Raw genomic sequence first — 21741 nt, forward strand, 5'->3', positions numbered from 1 at the left:
GTGGGTGACTACTTTGGGCCTATACCTTGCACTTTCTTTCAAAGGTAAATCTGGGCTTATCTTGGATTCATTTAGGTTCACTCTATTCTGGAAACATTCAATATGGTTGATTGAATGCCCTACCACCCAAATTTTTTTACTCTCGGGCGTCCCTATCAGTGTCTCTATAAGGTTCTGTAACGTCGCTATAAGCGTCGCTATGAAAGGACTGCAAGTGTCACTATATGCATCGCTATATAGCAATACGTATAGCAATGCATATAGCGATTATTATAGCGACGTTCCCGTAGCGACGTTGTTAGCAACAGTCTTATCGACGTCGGGGAATATAAAACCCAATGTATTTCCGTTGCTAAAAGCGTCACAAGTACACATAACCTCTTGTAGTGGATGAGGTGGAAATAGCTAGCACAGTACATTCCAGATGGATGTTCTTTTTAGAACGTTTCATGAAAATGCTCAAGGGATATGTGCGTCCGAAAGCACGTCCGGAGGGTAGCATGGCCGAAGGTTGGCTGGTATCAGAGTCCCTAGTTTACATTGGAACCGTGGCTAGACGGATTTGATAAAGCCCAAGACATGCTATGGCGAACCATAGATGATGAGCGCATATATGGGATTCTCATGTGCCATATCGGGGTTGAGAAGAAGATGATGAAAGATCTAGAGGCTAAAATCAACCGATTTTGCATGCTTCACAATCCAATGATGCAAAAGTGGATTTCACAATACGAGGATGCAAAGCAAGAGCGATAAAGGGCACGAATCGAGTGGAGACGGGGAAGACGACCACCGATGCATTATCCAGAGGGTCTGGAGAGCCTACCAACATTCATGAGCTTAAGATGGTTGCACAACCAATTGAAAAGCGTACAACAGTGCGGTGAAGAAGTGACCGAGGAGGAGTAAGAGTACTCTAGGAGTTGCACGACCAAGGTGAGTTTGCAATGTACGACTCATCGAATTTCTAGATGTTTGAATGGCCACTCATAATCTTTGTTGGTTATAGTATAAGTCATACACAGCAACATGGTATAAAGGTCGACATTTTAGGGTGGAACGGATCGACAAAAAACGTTTTACACAAGATTGTGGAATCATGGCAAATTTTGAATAGTCTAGTCGATGACGGTCCTCTGATGCAGATCTTGTGGTGGCGGAACTCACTTACTTCGGCAGGCCACAAGAGATTTCAAGGATTGATTATAGAGGATTTTTTGTTGACTTGTTCGACATGCAATGGTTCAAGATAAACATGGAGGGTTGTAACGCTATTGTGCGCAGAGGGGAGTCTGGTTTCCTTGAGGTGGATTCAACTAAAAAATGGACCGACCTAAGAGACACTTTCATACTACCCGAGCATTGTGAATAAGTAAGTCTGTAAATATTTAACATCCAATTTTAAAAGTCATATGTCTAGAAGCACTTATCTAAGTTATGTGGCTCTGGCAGGTGATATTTCATGCTATAAAGTCTGCATAAAACTGGTGGTACGTCATAGAGGTAGCCACTCGTAGTGCACAGACGTATGAGGCTACCATGTGCCAATCACAGTGGCATCAATGGAGGAGATCGGAGAGGATGCTCAGTCAGAAGCCGCTGAGGTGGTGCCAGATGAGCATCAAGCTACTGCTCCCTATAGGGTGCATGCAGAGGATCTACAAAATGAAATGGAGGACATCTGCCTAAACGGAGAGCTCTATATAGACATAGGGAGTTATGCTGAGCTATGAGAGAATGAGAGAGAGACCTCTTAAAGCCATAAACATTGTATTTGAACAATTTTGCTCCATTTTATAATACATATTATATTCACGTGGCTTTTTATCCATTCTTGCCTATATGCTATACTTGAGAAATTTAAATTGTGTTTAATTGTCATTGCTTCCACTCCAAGCCGAAGGAGTCCTCAAAGGGCAGGTAGATCTTGCTCTTCTAACGAAGAAGCAAGAAGCGTGCATCGCTACTCGCTAAGGTTTAATTTGAAGCTGGCTTGAACTCCTCGTCGACAGGATTCCCTCCCCCTTTATGAGTCCTCTCTCTCTCTCTCTCTCTACACAGGAATCTCTCTACACAAGAATCCCTCCCCCTTTATGAGTCCTCTCTCTCTCTCTCTCTCTCTCTCTCTCTCTCTCTCTCTCTCTCTCTCTCTCTCTCTCTCTCTCTCTCTCTATACACAGGAATCCCTCCACCTATTATCTATAGTATAGATTATAACTTGTCCATATTTTCTTCTCCATTCAATATTAAGATTAAATGTTTGTGCGTTTAATGAGGTATAGATGATGATCACTATGAAAATCTCCAAGTGTTTACCGTGCTATTTTACCGCGTTTTGTAGAGAGAAGGTGTAGATTCAATCAGAGAAACAAGAGAGAAGGGTGGGTTTTTTTGTGTTTTAAAGTATTACCACGACTTTATCCGCTGTTATTACCGTTGTTATTACCGCGCTCATTACCGTCGTTATATTCGCTGCCCAAATTTAGCACCTCAGAACTTTCAAATTCTGGCTTAACCCCTCCCCCCCCCCCCGCCCCCCCTCAAATTTTGGTGTCTCTCTCCTTTCAATAAAAATTAAAGAATATTGTATATAATTTTCAAATATAAAAAAGAAGAGAAAGAAAGAGAGAGAGAGAGAAAGAGAAATAGGGGGAGAAGGAGGCGGGGGATGTAAGATTACACTTGGTTACAACTAAAGTAATCCGAATTGTCAATTGATTAACATAATTGAGCATATTCTCAAACCTAAAGAGAGGAAGAGGAGGGAGAGATAGGTGAATGGATTACATGACCAAAAAACTTCATAACTGCAAAATGTTTATGAATCATCTTCCAAAAGATCTCTACATGGAGCATCATCCAAATCTAAGCCCATGGCTCCTAAATCAATAAAGAGAGAAACGGAAGTGTCGTTTGTGGATGCATTGCTAGCGTCATCATCTTCGAGTTCATCATCCTCCATCTCATCATCTTCATCATCATGAAAATCATCCTCGCTAAGACTTGCTGCCGCCGGACTTGATTCATCAACCTCCCTCTCCTCTGTTTCCACCTCATCTAAAGTTGGAGGTGGAAGAGGGTCGAAGATAGTCTCCACTTCATTAGTGGAAAAAATGCTTCTCCCCCGAGGTGTTACGGAATTATGAACCAAAGTTTTGGTTGGTGGATTGCTGGGATATAGATGACCTATAAAATAGAAGCTCAAAGTGAGTAACATTGGTATAACTAACGCTACAAATAAATAAGAATAAAAAATGTACATGTCACTCACCTACTCACAATTGCGTGGTACAACTAAATTGTCATACCTCCCTGTGTGATGCACACTAGAGTCCACCATGTAGAGGCCATTCTCATGTCGTCTAGACACATTTGCAAACCACTTGCACTCGAAGATGAAGTTATGAAAGGTTCTAAAATTAACCTTTAGTATCCTTTCAATAGTTTCGTAGTACCTGGAATCATCACCGTCTGTGTCAAAGCTTCCCATGATGGCACAATCCATGGTGGTTCTATGCTCGTCAATGTGGCGCGTACGAAAGTGACGACCCTTTGACCACATAGAGTTAAGGAAAGGCACTACAAAATAGAAAAATATATTAATTTATCAAATACATATTAAAGATAATTTCAAGAAATAATGAGACAATATGGTTTAGGTATATGAGTACTCTACCTTTGGTACGCAGCCTCGTGCATACTCTCATTCTTTGTTGGTGATGTCATCTCCATGCGCTTTTGCCTCGGTCATTATCTCATGAATCCACTCTGCACTAATGAGATCTGGGAAACATACAAGGTGTCTAGGCACTGGGGGTGCCCTCCTTCCTCCATGTGCTTGTTTTCATGCTTCCCTCTCTTGCAAACGCCTGGCCTTTGCCACTGTTCACAAGTCCACCCACTTGGTCATAATCTTTGCATTGGGAATGCAAAAGTTATTGACCACTCGGGATAAATTCATATCCATGTTAAGTAGTTTCCCTTTCCACTTGTCAAGTGTAAAGTCATCCTTGCATCTTCCTTGTCTGACCACATACGAGGCATTGAAGGATCAACTTGTGCCAAATACTCTAATATGTAAACAAATGCCTCTTGAACAATCCACCCTTCATCCATACATGCCTCTGGTTGAGACCGTAGCCGCACAAAATCTTTGAGAGTCTTTAAAAACCTCTCTAAGAAGAACATCCATCCTGCGTGCACTACTCCAGATATATAGCTATCTCCTCCAACACGTGAACCAAGAGGTGAATTTGACTAATAAGGACCAATCGAGGAGATGCATCTTCAATGGCACACATAGTTTCTGTTGCAAGTGTTTGAGCAACAGGGATAGCATCTATTTCGATTTCCTTGGAGCTCACAAATATGCAAGAAAACACACAAGGATGCACTAAGTGTTAGTTGAAATTATTGTGTACATAAAAAAGGTGCAGTTGAGTGGAGTCTTGGGGTGTACCTTACTAGCTCTCCTAATTTGAAAATAGCATCCCTGACTTTCTTGTTTCGACATATACACATACTCACCGGCAAAATGAACTACAATGTAAATCAGGGAAAGGAAAAGTGAGTGATAGTCATACACAAAAACTATAGATAGAATAGGGAGTATGAAGATTACCTGAAGCATCTTGTGCCAATAGTGGGACTTCAACCCATAATTGAACGCTTCCACCCTTCTTCACTTTTGTGAGAGCTCCCTTTAGCGACCTCATGTATCCTGTTGGTGTGCAAATAGAGGTGATGGTACCCTTCACCTTGTCTAATTCTTCTTTTGCTAGCATCCATGGTGCTTTAGGAAGCACAATCTTTCCATTTGGGGCACGCCATGGAGTGGCAGAGACGGGGAGACGTTTTAAAAGCCTCAAATCCTACCTCGTACCCAAAGAGTCCTTCTTGCCAATAATGTGGTCCCATAGTGTTTGGGCTACATTCTTGAACATGTGCATTGGATCCAAGAGGTGTTGTATTTTTAAGTCCTTCCAATATGGAAGCCTTAAAAGGACACGGAGCCGGATTGTTGTTGTGGTGTTCCTCCCAAATGGTTGCCCAATCTGCCATCGTGAGCTTTAGAGGAGCCTTTCCATTTGTTGGAGCCTTGTGCTTGTTATGCCCTTGGGGTAAGAAACGATGGTTGTTTGGATAGATTACCTTGCGTAAGGAATCTGGCCTCTCCGTCACCAACGATGGCCTGCAAGTAGGACATGCATTGTGCCTCGATGTGGACAACCCTGCATACATATCATATGGTTAGAGAGATGAGTGAACTAAAGTGAGCTAAAGGGAGAGAGGGAACGAGGGAAAGAGAGATAGAGGACAGGGGGTTACCAGAAATCTCTCCAAGCCCAGGATAGTTGTGCATAGTCCACATAAGGATTCCCCTCACTTGAGCCTCTCTCCCCCCCTTTGCAAATGAGACATCGACAACAGGAATGCCTCTCCATAACTTCTCCAACTCCTCGATGAGGGGCTCGAGGTAAATGTCAATATTTGACACTTTGTACTTCCCTGGCACAAGCAAGAAAAGAAATATATTGCCCTTCTTGGTTGTCTCCCATGGTGGAATATTGTAGTTGACGATCACCACAGGCCAAGTGTTCCATGAAGTAGACTTAGTGCCGAAGGGTTGACACCATCACTTGCTAACCCAAGCCTCAAGTGTCGAGGCTCCAACCCAAACTCTGGCCATTGAGTTTCGATGTGCCTCCATGCAGGTGAATCGGCAGAGACACGTATCATTCCATCATTTGAGCAATGGTTTGCGTGCCACGCGAGAGGCTCCATGATAGACCTGCTTTTAAACATGTGTTGGATGTGAGGAATTAATGGAAAATGTCTTAATACCTTGTGGGGTAGGTGTGCCCCGCTCACATCTGTCTTGTATCGTACCTCTTCGCACACGGGACATGAGGTAGCATGTGCATGCTCATTGCGGTATAGCATGCAATCGTTGACGCACGCATGGATGCGCTCATACTCCATTCCAAGTGCAGTGACATACGATCTAGCTCGTCGATGATCTGGAGGCATGTGACGATCTTCTGGCAACATTTTTTCCATCAAACTACAACAAACATGCGTATTAGTATAATTCCTAGAAGACGACACCATAAAGAGAGAGGGAGAGAGTATATAAAAGCCACATTCCATACTTACAGAAGTAGTGCATTGATACTTGCATTACTCCAACCGAATTTTGCTTAGAAGTTGAGTACTTCCAATGATGCTTGGAGCACCGAGTACTGTGCACTGTCGTAAAGAGGTGTTCGGGCACTTGTCATCAATCTATCCTCCGTTTTGGCAGCCCGTTTAGTGCAGGGCTGACAATCCTCCTCGCACACGTCGCGCTCATAAGCTAGTAACTCATCACACATGTCGAACATGTGCTCATCCTCTACCTCAAAGTGCGATGAAGACGCCATAGGAGCTGTCGACGTAGAGCCAACGGGAGGATCACCATGCGGTGCACCCAAATCGCCCAGTCGCTCTTACCTCTGCTATTTGGCCTTGCATGCCGGTGCACCACCACCGAACACAGACCTATGGGGCACCTCCTCAAGCGACGGGTGAGTCGCGCTATCATCTCTCTGAGTGCTTTTCCGAGGATGCCAAAGCCCTTCATTCTCCACGTGCTCCAAAGCAATGCGCCTCTAGCAAGGAATTGCCCTTTTGCACTTGGCGCAAGGACAAGGTAGCTTTTCCTTGAGCCAACAATCTCGCTCTAGGCCTCCAAGAGGACCACGATCATCCCAATCATCGATGTCCTGCACACGCGAAAGGTTGTTTATTTAGTCAAGTGTCCTAAAAAATAAATAATTAGAAAAACACTTAATTCCATTAGAAAAATTACATATAGTTAAAGTCAAAGGGAATAAATGACAGTGAGTGTTAAAATTATTTTTTAACTAAATTTTTTAATAAAAAAATTCAATTAATAAACATTTAAAAGTACTACAAAATAAAGTATTCATAAAAAATTAAAAATCTTCATCAAAAAACTTAAAAGGCTAAAAAAATGAAATAATGTATAGCTAAAGCCTAAGGGTAGAGGGGGTGGTTTGTACCCCACCTTGCAACCTCGGATTTGCATGTATCCGTTTGAAATGACCGGCCGCGGTAGTATAGGCGATAATAAGCGCGGTAATAGTCGCGGTAATAACTGGCGCCTAAAAAAGAAAAGAAGGCAGAGTATGTCGTGTTTTTGCAGCATACCTTGCGTTCTTGCTCTCCGCCCCCGCTCCCCTCCGCCACCCCCCATCTCCCTACCCTCTCTCTCCTTCAACAAGCCTCCCCCCCGCCCTCCCCCATCTCTCCCTTGCCCCTCTCTCCTTCTCCAAACTTCTCAAGTTTCGTCGAAGAGGGTTTCGTCCAAGTTTCGGCAAGGGAGTATTCCGCCATCGTCTTTGGAAGCTCAACCTAGTCGAAGCTCAACCGCGCTACAAAGAAGAGGTAAACACAAAAGCACATCCTCACTCTTCCCCTTTTGTTTTCTACTACACACACTCACACACACACACATTAAAAAAAAAAGAGAAAATAGAGAATCCATAACATACTCTGCGTTCTTGCTCTCCGCCATCGCTCCTAAGCTTCCCCCCCCCCCTCCCCTTCCCCAACCCCCATCTCCCTACCCTCTCTCTCCTTCAACAAGCCTCCCCCCCTCCCTCCCCCATCTCTCCCTTCCCCCTCTCTCCTTCTCCAAGCTTCTCAAGTTTCGTCGAAGAGGGTTTCGTCCAAGTTTCGGCAAGGGGGTATTCCGCCATCGTCTTTGGAAGCTCAACGTAGTCGAAGCTCAACCGCACTACAAAGAAGAGGTAAACACAAAAGCACATCCTCCCTCTTCCCCTTTTGTTTTCTACTACACACACACACACACACACACATTAAAAAAAAAGAGAAAATAGAGAATCCATAACATACCTCGTTAATTAGGAAATGGTTGTTTCGCACGGCTTGTTTGAAATGGTTGCTTTGCTAAGCACGTTTGAAAATGGTTGATTTGTTACACACATTTTGGGAATGATTTTTTGGATAGTGTTAGATAGAAATAGAGAGAGAGAAAGAGATAAATGAAGAGAGAGAGAGAGAGATTTAAAGAGAGGGAGAGAAATGTTAGATAGAGGAAGAGAAATGTTGGATAGAGAGAGAAATAGAAATGTTGGATAGAGAGAGAGGGAAATAGATAAAGAGAGCGAGAGAGGGAGAGAAATGTAAGATAGAGAGAGATAAATGTTAGATAAAGAGAGAGAAATAGATAAAGAGAGTGAGAGAAATGTTAGATAGAGAGAGAGAAATAGATAAAGAGGGAGAGATAAATGTTAGATAGAGAGAGAGAAATAGATAAAGAGAGTGAGAGAGAAAGAGGGAGAGATGTAGATAAATAGAGAGAGATAATTAATGTGTGTGTGTGTGTGTGTGTGTGAGAGAGAGAGAGAGAGAGAGAGAGAGAGAGAGGGATAGAGAGAGAGAGATATAGAGGGAGAGAGAGAGAGAGAGAGAGAGAGAGAGAGAGAGAGAGAGAGAGGGAGATAGAAATAGGGAGAGAAAGAGAGAGAGATAGAAATAGGGAAAGAGGGAGAGAGATAGAGAGATAGGGATAGGAATAGAGGGAGAGATAGGAGAGAGAAAGATAGGGATAGGGATAGAGAGAGAGAGAGAGATAGAGAGATAGGGATAGGAATAGAGGGAGAGATAGGAGAGAGAAAGATAGGGATAGGGATAGGGATAGAGAGAGAGAGAAAGAGAGAGAGAGAGATAGAGAGAGTGTAGATAGAGGGAAAGAAAGAGAGAGAGAGAGAGAGAGAGAGAGAGAGAGAGAGAGAGAGAGAGAGAGAGAGATAGGGAAAGAGGGAAAGAGAGAAAGAAAGAGAGAGAGAAAGTAGAGGGAGAGAGGGAAAGAGGGAGAGAGATAGAGGGAAAGAGGGAGATAAAGAGAGAGAGAAAGAGAGGGAGAGAAAGAAAAAGAGGGGGAGAAAGAGAGAGATAGAGGGAAAGAGGGAGAGAAAGAGAGAGAGAGAGAGAGAGTGTAGATAGAGGGAAAGAAAGAGAGAGAGAGAAAGTAGATAGAGGGAGAGAAAGAGAGAGATAGAGGGAAAGAGGGAGAGAAAGAGAGAGAGAAAGTAGATAGAGGGAGAGAGAGAGAAGGAAAGAGGGAGAGAAAGAGATAGATAGAGAGAGAAATAGATAGAAAGAGAGGGAGAGATAGAGGGAGAGAGGGAAAGAGGGAGAGAGAGAGAAATAGATAGAAAGAGAGAGAGATAGAGGGAGAAAGGGAAAGAGGGAGAGATAGAGGGAGAGAGGGAAAGAGGGAGAGAAAGAGAGAGATAGAGGGAAAGAGGGAGAGAAAGATAGGGAAAGAGAGAGAGTGGATAGAGAGAGAGAGAGAGAGAGAGAGAGAGAGAGAATAGAGAGGGAGAGAAAGAGAGGAATAGAGAGATAAGGAAAAAGATAGATAGAGAGAGAGAGAGAAAAAGAAGGGAAAGAGGGAGAGAGAGAAAGAAGTTAAGGAGATGAAAATTGGGCTCCAAAGGGATACCTAAGCAACCAACACCAAGATTATCTTCAAGGTGAGGACGCTTTGTTGAGCGAAGGGCAGCTCATCCCCAAGCTTGGAGGGTGTAGGTAGAAGAAAAGGGGTTCCACTTGTAAAACATGCCGATCTATGTTTTGCAATAACGGGATGAAGCAGCTGCCTCAGTTTGTGAGGCCAATCCAGGACATGGTGGATGTCCTTGGAGTCGCTCTTGTGAACGTACGCGAAGCCCGAAAAAGTGGTGCCCAAGTCCAAAGCCACCACGACATTAGCCGAAACCTCCATGCCTCGGCAGAAGATGTCGTCCATGTTTGGCTTCTCATCTCGGAGAGTGCTTGCTTTACATGGAGGCGCAGACATGACTCTGGGATGGAGCTATCGCTTCGTAGTTCAACTGCACAACCAAGAAGGGAAGAGCGAGAGGGATAGAGAGAGAGAGAGAGACTTATTAAGAGAAATAGAATTACTTATTGCATTACATTAGAATTGTAATGTTACGATCAATTGATCACTTAGACGTTGAATTTAGGTGCAACCAACACAAAACGATGGCTACATTTACAACCTTAATAACATATATATGTGTGTATATATATGTGTTTATGCATGTATGTAAGCACTAAGTACGGGAGCATAGCATCCGAAAGTTAGATGCTTCCTCTTGGGTATAGTCCTTTTTTAATCGTGGCGTTGCGGTCATTGATCCACTCATGCATGGATTACCGCAATGTACCTTTGGTTTTACCGCGGTTGAGACTGTGATGATATCTAAAGAAGTGCAGTTGACCTTTGGCACTACTAGCCTCTACTTAAATCTACTAGCATGTGTATGTATCTACGTGTTTGTGTGCTAATATATATATCCTCTGGAAGAGAATTGTAATGTTACGATCAATTAATCACTTAGACGTTGAATTTAGGTGCAACCAACACCAAACGATGGCTACATTTACAACCTTAACATATATATGTGTGTACATATATATCTGTTTATGCATGCATGTAGGCACTAAGTACGGGATCATAACATCCGAAGGTTAGACGCTTCCTCTTGGATATAGTCCTTTTTTAATCGTGGCGTTGCGGTCATTGATCCATTCATGCATGGATTACCGCAACGTACCTTTTGTTTTACCACGGTTGAGACTGCGATGATATCTAAAGAGGTGCAGTTGACTTTTGGCACTAATAGCCTCTACTTAGGTCTACTAGTATGTATATGTATCTACGTGTTTGTGTGCTAATATAATTGTGTACGTATTTATAGATGAGTAACTAGGGTGGGAAGCTTAATCTTATATTGCTCTTTGTAATGTAGATGTCAGATGACAGACCAACTGGTGAGGAGCAGCTAGCTGGCTCTTCTTTTGGTTGGTTCACATCTTAGGTGGTCTCTCACCCGGGGTGGACCTGAGTCTTGAGTCGGTGAGAACAAACAAAGAAATAAATAATGTTTCTACGTAGTTAACCATAAACCATGAGTGTCATAGTTTTTTTTTTGGTTATTTGCAGGCATGGTCATCCTACACCTACCCTTCTTAGATTCCTCCACTGGTCGTAGATCCTGATTTACAGCGGGCTATCTCTTTACGAGAGCAGTACCTCCGTTCGATGGAGGATTTGTTTGGCCGCTACACTCCGCAGCAGCTTGCGACCTACGGCATTTCTCCACAGACTACACCATGGGGGAGTCAGGGAGGGACTCCTTACCTATAGAGCCTCGCACCGACGGCACCTCCCTCTACTCTCCCTTCCTATCGTTGTACTCCTATTCCATCGCACGGTCCTACTCCCCTTGCATCGTAGTGTCCTACTCCCATGGCATCGCAGGGTTCTACGTCACTCCATTCCACTCTGGCTTCGCCTGAATATCATCGACGGACTTCCTCTGGCAGCACGCATCGATGTTGTCTCAGGACAGCGAGCACCCTGAGAGACAAAGCGGCGACGGATCTTGTGGTTTTGCATGTTTTGGTAGTGGTGGGGGAACGAAGTCTCCACTTTCAGAGCGTGCCATAGAGGACGAGGATACTGACGCATCCGTGTCAGACACGCATGGGTGCTACTATAGGGTTAAATATGGCGGGAAGGTGGATTTTGACACAGCACAGGGCAGGGTATTTCGATACCATCTACAAATTCTTATACATTCAACGCATGAGAATTGTTTTATAAAGTTTAGAGACCAACTGCCCGATCATGCACGGTACATAGAGGACGGTCTGTTAGCTAGATTTCCAAACGCCCCCCATCAACGTTTTTCACAACAATGGTTGGAGGGCTACATAAATACATTTCTAAAAAACAAGCAGTCCAGTGTGCGGTGGACAGCAGCCAACCAGGTCAGAGATCCAGACAAGAGTTACAGTGGTGGCAACATGGCAGATGCGGAGTGGGAGTGGGCAATTCAAGAGAAGAGCGATCAAGCTGCGACGGGCTCATCATACAGACAACAACGCGAGGCTCGCGCAAGACAAACTCCCATGCACTATGGCTCAGGAGACAAGGGAGCTTGGAAGGATAAATATGTAAGATTATTTGGAATATAACGTCGATCAGTGATTATAAAGATTGTAGTTGCTGATTTGACATTGTTATTGCTAACTTAGAAAGATGTCACTCTCTCTCGACCAACCAGAGAGATGGTCAAGTATCGGGAGTAACATACAGAATTTGATACTTGGCAATGGTTGTTCGAAAACAACCACATCTCTTGCAAGCAATTCGACGCGGCGGTTGGACCACTACAAGGAGTAAGTTTAAACAAGTAATTTTATATCAATTGTTTTGATCTGTGGATAATTGTTTAATTTGGTTTGGGTTTATGTAGAGTCAAAGTGATCCAACATATGTGCCTTTGGACGACGACGAGGATTAGATAAAAAAATGTTTTGTCAAAACTTTCGTAAAGTTCCAATGTGACACAATGTATATACAACTATGATTTACTTTTTAGTGCAACTTTTTTAAATAGTTGATCTTCTACATTTTTAATTATCAAGGTAAAGTAAATTCAATTTCAGCTCTTTGGTATTTTTTATACTCTTCCAAAAAACAATTGATGTTTTATTGTTTTATGTAGGTAAAAAATAAAGGTGCTCATTTGGGCCACCCAAAATTTGGGTGGCCCAAATGAGCACCTTTATTTTTGAATTAGCGTGTAGTGGTAATAAGCAGGGTAATAACAGTGGCAAAGTTCGCGATAATAGCAGCGGGTATATTGCCACGACTATTATCGCGCTTATTGAGAGGCTTATTGTTGAAAAACCACTACCGCGTTCATAGACGCGGTTATTGTCGCCCCCATAAATTTTTCTCTCTCTCTTTTCCTTTGTTTTTTCACGACAATATTAGCGGTTATAGACAACTCCTCTTATAGTGGATGAGTTTCTTTCTTCTTTGTCACCCTAGCAAAGGAGGTGGTACGAGAAGCGTCATTTCTGTGGAGCACCATCACGTCGTTTCACTCCTTCAACGTCTCCCTCTGTTTTGGAGCATTTTGCGTGCTCCGAAGCTTCGGTGCCGATGACATGATCTTCACACTCTTCTAGGCATCGATGCTCTAGAGGTGGCGACGGCGATTGCTGTGGGGATGCCGCCGCTGATGTCTCGACATCGCCTCGTATTCGATGAGGCTCTTTACTTTTCCCTTCTTTGCCCGCCCCCACACCAGCCATGACATCGCCATCTATGTCATATTTTGCGCGGCTATCAGCCGTTCCTAGCTACAGACCACTAGCTACTCCTCCGGGAGTCACCCTGATTGATACTTCTCGCTTTGGGGTCCAGACTCCAGTGAAGACACCTGACGTCCATACCCCCATCGAGACACTGCTAGAGACACCATTCGAGATCCCTGCCGAGACACCCAAGTTCACGCGTCACAGGCAAGAGGGCTTGCCGTACTCAGTAGACATTAGTGGCGGCATCATCTTGGATGACGATGGTAAGAAGGCGATCTTACGCATGCGCGATCTTTGCTCTCAGGTGTTTCAACACTATATACTAAACACCTGGAGTGACGTGCCAAATGAATTAAAAGACAGATTCATCAACATGTTGCATGACGAGTTTTCCGTGTCAAGTCGGGATGAGCGCTTCAACAAAGACCTGATGAAGGTTCGAATGCGTGAATACTGCAAGCACAAGCGTTCTGAAGTACAAAAAGCAATGAAGCATGGGTGAAACAGAATAGATTGGCTGGCCAAAGAAGATTGGAAGAATGCGAAGCGAGCAGCGTGCGAGAACCCTGACAAGTGGAAGCAACAAGAGGAGGCAGCCAAAGCGCGAGTAGAGGCAGCGAGATCGCACCACCTGGGAAGCGGCGGATGGGCATCATTTAAGGCCTATTTTGTAAGTATTTTTGCAGTATTATTTAGGTTTGGTAGTTACGTCTAGATTTGTACTTTTAAATTCTAACGTAAGGTATTCTTTGTATGTTTTGAACAGTGGTTGATGATAGGACGTGATCCCACATCATATGAGCGCGAGTACGTAGACAAAAAGGACTTAAACGCCCTGATGTATATTCTCAGTTCTAGCGGTGGCATGGTTAGTATTTCACTTTACTCTTTTACATTTGTTGTATTTTAATGATAAGCTAAGAAAATAGAGTGTTTTGTAATTATATGGTTATACTTACAGAAAGTCTTATTGTTTTTTTCTGCAGAAGTCGACAGATATGCCACTTGGACGTGATGAGACATCTGATTAGACGACGTCAGTCTAGCCGTAGCCAGATAGCATAAGTTTTATTTTGCCATAGCATGTATAATGAGATGACGTGTATACATCTTTTTGTAACTATTGAAAAACAATGTATTTTTCACATAATGACAATTGTGTTGTAACTATCACATTTACAAAGCTTAACAATCAAGTGATTTTTCCTATGATGTATATAATTGTCATTGATTTACTTTCGTCCAATTACTTTTGTTAAGTTTGGGTCTTTATTTTGCAAACAATACTGTGCATGATAGAGTTAATGGTTATATTGTCTTGTGGGTGACTACTTTGGGTCATACCCTACACGTTCTTTCAAAGGTGAATCTGGGCTTATCATGGACTCATTTAGGTTTACTCTATTATGGAAACATTCAATATTGTTGATGGATGGTAGGGCATCCAATGCCCTACCTTCCAAAAACATTTACTCTCGGGCGTCGGTATAAGCGTCTCTATATAAGGTTTTGCAACGTCAATATAAGCGTCACTACAGAAGGACTGCAATCGTCGCTATAATCATCCCTATAAGCGTCGCTATATAGCGATAATTATAGCGTTATATATAGCGACGGTCATAGCAGCATTCCCATAGGGACGCTTTTAGCGACTGTCTTAGCGACGTCGGGGATTAAAAAAACCCAATGTATTTTCGTCGCTAAAAGCGTCACAAGTGCACATAACCTCTTGTATTGCTACTACTTTGGAGGAAAGGGAGACAGAGACGAGAGAGATCGATGATTCAAGTCCCATGGCCACAAGTGATCTTAGCGAGGATGATTGCCATGAAGGTGATGATGATAAGATGGAGGATGACGAATTCGAGGATGATGAAGCCAACACATCCACAAACGATAATTCTATTTCTCTCTTTATTGATTTAGGAGCCATGGGCTTGAATTGGATGACGCTTCTTGTAGAGATCTTTTGAAGATGATTCATAAACATTTTGTATACTTTAAATTTTAAAATAAGTTTTTTGTTGTGTCGTCCATTCATCACTCTCCTCCTCTCTTTTTTCTTTCTCTAATTTTGTGAAGAATGCTAGATTTAGTTAATCAATTTGGAGTGATTAATTTAATTGATAACAAAATATTTATTATTTTTTGGAGCAATTATTTATAAAATAAAGCATTATGGTGCAAGTGAAGCTACCGTTTTGTGTTGTGAGCAGTGTGAGAGTGCTCTGAAGAAAAGCTTCAAGAAACTATCATAGGTGCTACCATCTAGTAAAATGTGGGCACACTTCACTTTATCATCCCCATGCCTCGATGCAAGCAAATATAATGTATATATATTTTTTGCAAGCAAATAGGAAAAAACACCAAAATTTGAATGTTTAAGCGTCTAATCTGGGTTCGATAATGAGCGTGATAATAACAACGATAAACGCAGCAATAACAAACACAATAATACATGCAGATATAATCACGATAAATATTTGATATACAAAATCTCCCTCCCCCCCCCGACGGTCCTCCTCTCTCTTCCGAACCCAACCCATTTTGGACTCTTTCTCTACAAAACGCGATAAATGAGTGCGGTAAACGATTTAAGATTTTCATAGTGTAAACATGAGAAGACATGTACACTCAATACACTAAATAGACCAATGTCATCGCTTTGCAATACTTACCAGCATTATTTATTTAGTGGATTCGTGCAAAGAGTAAGTAGTTGAAAGTTTGAATCATTGCATGCTACATTACTAGGTAGAAAGTGAGAGTACATGCTGCATCCATGGTTTCAAGATGATGGCCTGAGTACCCATTTGTTTATTTTTATGAGACTCCCAATGCCAGGTGCTCCTTCTTCTTTAATATAAGCATAGGCAAAGAAAAACCTACAAAGTAAAGAGAGAAACTTAGTGTAAATTAGTGCAAAAACGTCCAAATTTAGTGAATTTGCCTCTGAAATTTATCATATGTAGGTTTGCCAAGTTATTGGAAAAAAGTTTTTTTTCTAGCAGTGGCATGAAGCTGAAGATATTGTGCAAGGCAACTATTCATGAAGGAGAGAATATATGATTCTGAGTATATGTCTCATTGAAGTTAGGTGATGTAGTGTTCTGTTCTTTGGAAGTTTAGAGCCTTTATTGCCAAAGGACTAGGATTGGGAGTTATGTCCACTCTCTCCCCCCCTCTCTCTCTCTCTCTCTCTCTCATTTGCAAACATGATTCTATAGTATTCATTCTGCAGCGGAACACACACACACACACACACACACACAATCTCTCTCTCTCTCTCTCTCTCTCTCTCATACACAGAGGGAGTGTGTCCTTCGACTCCTTCCTTATAGTCACAAATTGCATGTCCTTACTTTAGGCAGTCTCTCTCGCATGGCGGAAATAGATGACATTCAAAAGAGCGAGGGTACACAAATTACACCAAATCTCTCCCACGAACACATATTCATCTCTCTCTCTCTCTCTCTCTCTCTCTCTCTCTCTCTTCCTTCCTTCCATCCAGGCTCCAGCACTGCGTACAACGACGCGTCGCACCTGCAATCTCTCTCTTTCTCACGAGCACTCAGCACCCATTACATGGTGAAGGGCCGTGGCACCTCTCTCTCTCTCTCTCTCTCTCTCTCTCACACACACACACACAGAGCACACGAGCGCGATAGTGAGCTAGCTGCGTTGCACGAAATAAGCTTCCCATCATTATACTTAAATTTCACACACCCTTCCGCAATCATTACTCTCTTACTTTCAAATTATAAGACAAGAGAACTTCCTCCTATCCCAGAGCTGTAGAGAGACGTACAGAGCGAGAAGCTGTGAATCTGTGGCCGACACCACGCGAGAGAGAGAGAGAGGGAGAGCGCTGCCAACTCTGTGCAGCCGCGCAGCGTTGAGAGAGCGGTGTACTAGAGAGATTGTACTTGCGTACCCACGTGAGAGAGAGAGAGAGAGAGAGAGAGAGAGAGAGAGAATAGTAGTAGTAGCTGCTGCTCTAGTGCGTCTTGTAGAAAGAGTGTACAAGAAAACCTGATTGAGCAGAGAGAAAGGGAGTAGCGTGCGTCTGTACAAACGTGTCTTTTTGGGAGAGAGAGAGAGAGAGAGAGAGATAGAGAGAGATATGGTGAGGGAGAGAGAGTGTGTGTGTGTGTGTGTGGTGCGGGGAAAGGCATCCCAGATGCGCAGGTGAGGGGTGTAATAAAAATTGCATGCATGCGCGCGCACACAAAACATAAGATGCACACACTCCTCCGCCATGCCAGCCTTGCCAGCATCCCAGCCCCATTGCCTTTTTGTCCCCACCCCCACCTTTCCTTCCGTCCATCCACCCATCCCCTCCCCCCCCCCCCCCCCCCAAAAAATAAAAAAAAAATTCACTACCATCTTCTTCTCCCCTCTAATCCCAATTATTATAATTACCCTGTTACTACTTCTAATTAATTACTCTTTCCTCAATGCTTTCTATATGGATTTCAAGTAAGGACTTGTCCTTCAACTTTGTAAAATCAAATTTTTTTGGCTCTGTCCTGTGCTTATGTTAAATAACCAAAACTAAATCTTCCTACACCTATCATTCAGCCCTCGTGCTTAACTTTTTCCTTGTTGTCATAAGCATGCTTTGACTAAATTAGAGAGAGTCTTAATCCAAGCAGGAACAGACTTGAAGGGGTTATCATTTTACAAGGGCTCAAAATATGATGGTGGCTGGGTAAGGTACATCAACAATATTGTTTAATTTTTTGAAAAATAAACCGTTTGAATCTATACTATCTATAATGCGGGAGGCAGTCTTGTCCCCCCTCCCTGCCACTCGTAAAGCAGCACCTTCATCCGATGGGTGTGGCCTACAAGTCCGGGCGCACGGCGATCAAAGAGAGAGAGAGAGAGAGAGAGAGAGAGAGAGAGAGAGAGAGAGAGAGAGAGCGCTTGCACGAAAATCAAGAGAGAGGCGGGCGGCCACACTAGTCTTGATTAGAAGAGACAAAATGATGCATCCAAGGCTCCACTGATGTAATTCACCCACTTTTATGGTTTTTTCCTCAAAGCTTACACATCCATCGTTGCAACTTTCTAGCTTTGCAAAAAAAGACCATACGCTGTCTAATTGCTAGCAATGACTTGGGAGCAGATGGTCTAATTACCAATTGCGATATGCGAAATTTGCACTTTTCAAAATTCACTTCATGAATATCCTTGCTACGCTATTCTTTTTCTTCTTGTTTTTTGAGGTATCATTGGGTATTTCACCTAAGTCTTTATACACCCACACAACCACCTTAACCATTACCAACCTTTTCATAGCTTTCTAGCTTCATATTCTTTTGTCCCTAAAACAAGGAAAAACCTAAAAGCTCATTTTCAACCTGATCACGACTTTTAATTAGTTAATTTTCTTTGTCACTAAAACCCCCTAATTATAGTCAGTGGATATCATGGTTGACTTTACAAGCATTCTACCCTTTTTTTTATTGATAGGTTGCCAACTTTTTTTGGGGGTTTAAAATGTAAGCTACCCTTCAACATATACAATTCATTGTTAGCCAAAAGTATGTAAAATCTTTCAAATTTGAAGGGCACGAGGTCTCCTCAGAAATCAACCTGGCTAGTTAATATTAGCGTACTCCTTTGTAACTCTTAGGGTAATGATTTTTAGAACTGTTTCTCTTCAAACCTTCCAAATTCTTTCCAATCTAATTGTGACTATTCATTAAGTCACTTGGCCTTCTAATTGAACTTCTAACTTTCCTCCAAATTCTTTCCAATCTAATTATGACTATTCATTAAGTCACTTGGCCTTCTAATTGAACTTCTAACTTTCCTTGCCCATACATTTTTCTCAATAATCCTCATTAGCTTTCATTTAAATCATCAAGGCATATGAAACTATGTACTAAAAAGTGGTCTATTTTTTCCACGGTTTCTCTTCTGAAAACATCCCCCATTCAAACAAATTAAAAATAAATCTTCACTAAACGCCATATTGGAGAGTTTGAGGCTTTAGAGCCAATTCGAGAATCACAAATGTCTTGACCATTTGACCATATGGACAAATCTCAAACTATTTTTCAAGGCCAAAGCCTTCTACAAGGTAGTACTTGAAAAGCTCTTCCAAGCCATACTCTCAAAACTTTGGCTAAGGTTTGTCCAAGTCGTCAAATCTTAAGCTCATCTTGAAAGTGGGAATTGAAAAATTCCCAAATTCACATTAATATGATATTACTAGCTTTTGCCCCTAATTTCTCACTCCTTTATGGCTTATGATTTGCTACATACATTACTATTTCTATGAACAAAAGTGCATCCAAATTAAATTATAGATTCCATCAAAGCTTTAATTCAATAATATTTGCAGTTAACAACTTTAGCAAGTTCCAAGTAGTGTGCTAGAAAGCAAGGGCACCTTGAGCTAAAGTTTGAATCTCTTATGAAGTTCCACATCTCTTATTGGTGATGTCCTTGGGGAACTTCAATCTTTCTAGCTTCCACATTAGGGGAGGCCAATTCATTGTCATGAAGTTTCACAAATTCTTCTCGTTGTTAGTAATGTAAATCAACATAATAGTGTTTTTGCATGTTCCTCGGTATGATTCTAGTCTCTCATTGTCAATGGTAGGCTTCATGTATACTGCAACATGTGACTTGTTTTGGCATGGCATAATAAAAACTACTTGGTTACAGCTAAGTGAAAGCATTTTGTAAGGACATATCCCAACAATATCATACTAAATGATGCAAAAAAGGAGAGAATTCATAGCTTGTGGATAGCAACCACAACTTAAGAGCTTGCTAGGAAAGCAACCCTACATGACCTATCTCCCAGACCAACCAAGGCATCACAAAAGGTTGTACAACTTGGATGGACATGGCTTCATATGCATGTACCCTATAAAATGTACCTTATCTCCAATCCCATTTATGAACTTTGAAGGGAGGAAATGGTTGTGTGCACTTTTCGATTTATAGTGATCCTTTTGTTTGTAAAGGGACACCTTATGGAACATGGAGTGCTAAAGTAATGTTCTCAGTGTTAGAGTTGTTAATTGTTGAGGACATCTCTCAAAATTTGCACTAGAATGCCAATCTCTAAGCATGTCAAACAAGCCCACCAATTTTCCAAATGAAGGGTTCTCTATTTCAAATAAACCAGTCCACATTGTCAGTCATGACTCTTCTAGTCTGCGCTTATGAGCATATGCAGAAATAAGAATGCCTTTCGGTATGTTTTATAGCTATATTATGTTGGAACTAGTCTAACCATATGGATCATACATAACCTTCTTTCATACAATAAAGTGAATGGATGAGTCATGGTAGCGCACACGCACACACACACACACACACACAAGTTAGCATAATGACACCTCTATGGAGCAAAATACAAATATCCAAATAAAATAAAGGGAATGCTAAGCTGCTTTCTACTAAGAGTTTCTTTACAAAAATGTATTGTGCATAATGAAAATTCACACTATCTGTCCAAAAATACACTTGAAGCGTGACAATAGCAAATTTTTCTTAGAATATTCTTATTTCACTCAAGTGAAAGCTTGTTGTCAAAGATCATCACTTGATGACGCCGGTGTACATATAAAAAGACACAAGTGTCTTTGTATGTCAAATTGTAAGGCTATGTGTTCAAGTCTCATTGCTAGCTACTGAAAAAGAGAGCCGGCATTTCGAGGGGTAGCCAACAATCCTCCAGGGCTCAATTAGGCGGAAGATATAGTCCCAAAAAGGGACTTAGCTTTCGTAGAAATGGGTGTGGTGTCTCAATTATGCGAGCTTGAGTTAAGACCCAACCCAATCAAAGTGTTCATGAACATTTGTTGATCACAATGCAAAATGAACCATACTTTGCATGAACTATAGTATGTTATATGAGTTCTAAAGAATGTCTTTTTTTGTTCCATGGGAGAATATGTGTAAGCTGTGACGCACATTTCCGCGAACATCAATGCCGTTGCTGATAGTAGTCAAGAAACTTAACTATCTCATTTAAGTTAAGGAGAGGAGCAAGATGTGAGTAAGAATCATGCATGATGACTTAGGAAGGGCTAAAGTATGTAAAATGAAGGGGACTAGAGGAGCCTTGAAAAAGATGGTTAGAGAGGGAGACCTTAGCCAGTATATGGTGGAACCTTTGAATAGTAAGGTGCTATGAGAGGACTAAAGTAAGGTTAAGGACTTGATTTAATGAGCATATACAAGCTGCATATGTATGTATGTTTGATATTATACGTCAAGGATCAGCAAAGCAGGCCGGAAGAGAAGGGTCCCGTGAAAGCTCTATTTCACCCACTATTCTCTCTCATCACGTCTAAGCCTCTCTCTCTCTCTCTCTCTCTCTCACACACACACACACACACACACACACACACACACACACAAGCAAGGAGGCCAACAGAGCATCTCTTTCTCCCACTAGCTCTCTTCCTGTCCCTTTCTCTGTCCCCCTTTCTTTCTCCATCGTAATGTAGCTTAGTCTCTTCCTAATGACCCATGACTAGTCTAGTCTTCTGTCTT

General features: G+C 42.1%; 2 long non-coding RNA genes across 2 annotated transcripts; both read right to left on the bottom strand.

Moving 5' to 3' along the window:
- Window positions 1–2729: 2729 nt before the first annotated feature.
- Window positions 2730–5214, bottom strand: LOC147463066 (uncharacterized). The gene is made up of 3 exons (XR_015190139.1): window positions 3677–5214; window positions 3272–3579; window positions 2730–3186 (listed from the first exon to the last, which is right to left on the bottom strand). It is a non-coding gene; the product is annotated as an uncharacterized LOC147463066 (long non-coding RNA).
- A 10720-nt stretch (window positions 5215–15934) lies between these two features.
- On the bottom strand, window positions 15935–17663 carry LOC147463067 (uncharacterized). Its single transcript, XR_015184888.1, has 2 exons — window positions 17024–17663; window positions 15935–16100 (listed from the first exon to the last, which is right to left on the bottom strand). It is a non-coding gene; the product is annotated as an uncharacterized LOC147463067 (long non-coding RNA).
- Window positions 17664–21741: the final 4078 nt, after the last annotated feature.

This window comes from Adiantum capillus-veneris, chromosome 2, assembly GCF_014529385.1.
Source record: "Adiantum capillus-veneris isolate H3 chromosome 2, ASM1452938v2, whole genome shotgun sequence".
Lineage (NCBI taxonomy): Eukaryota > Viridiplantae > Streptophyta > Polypodiopsida > Polypodiales > Pteridaceae > Adiantum > Adiantum capillus-veneris.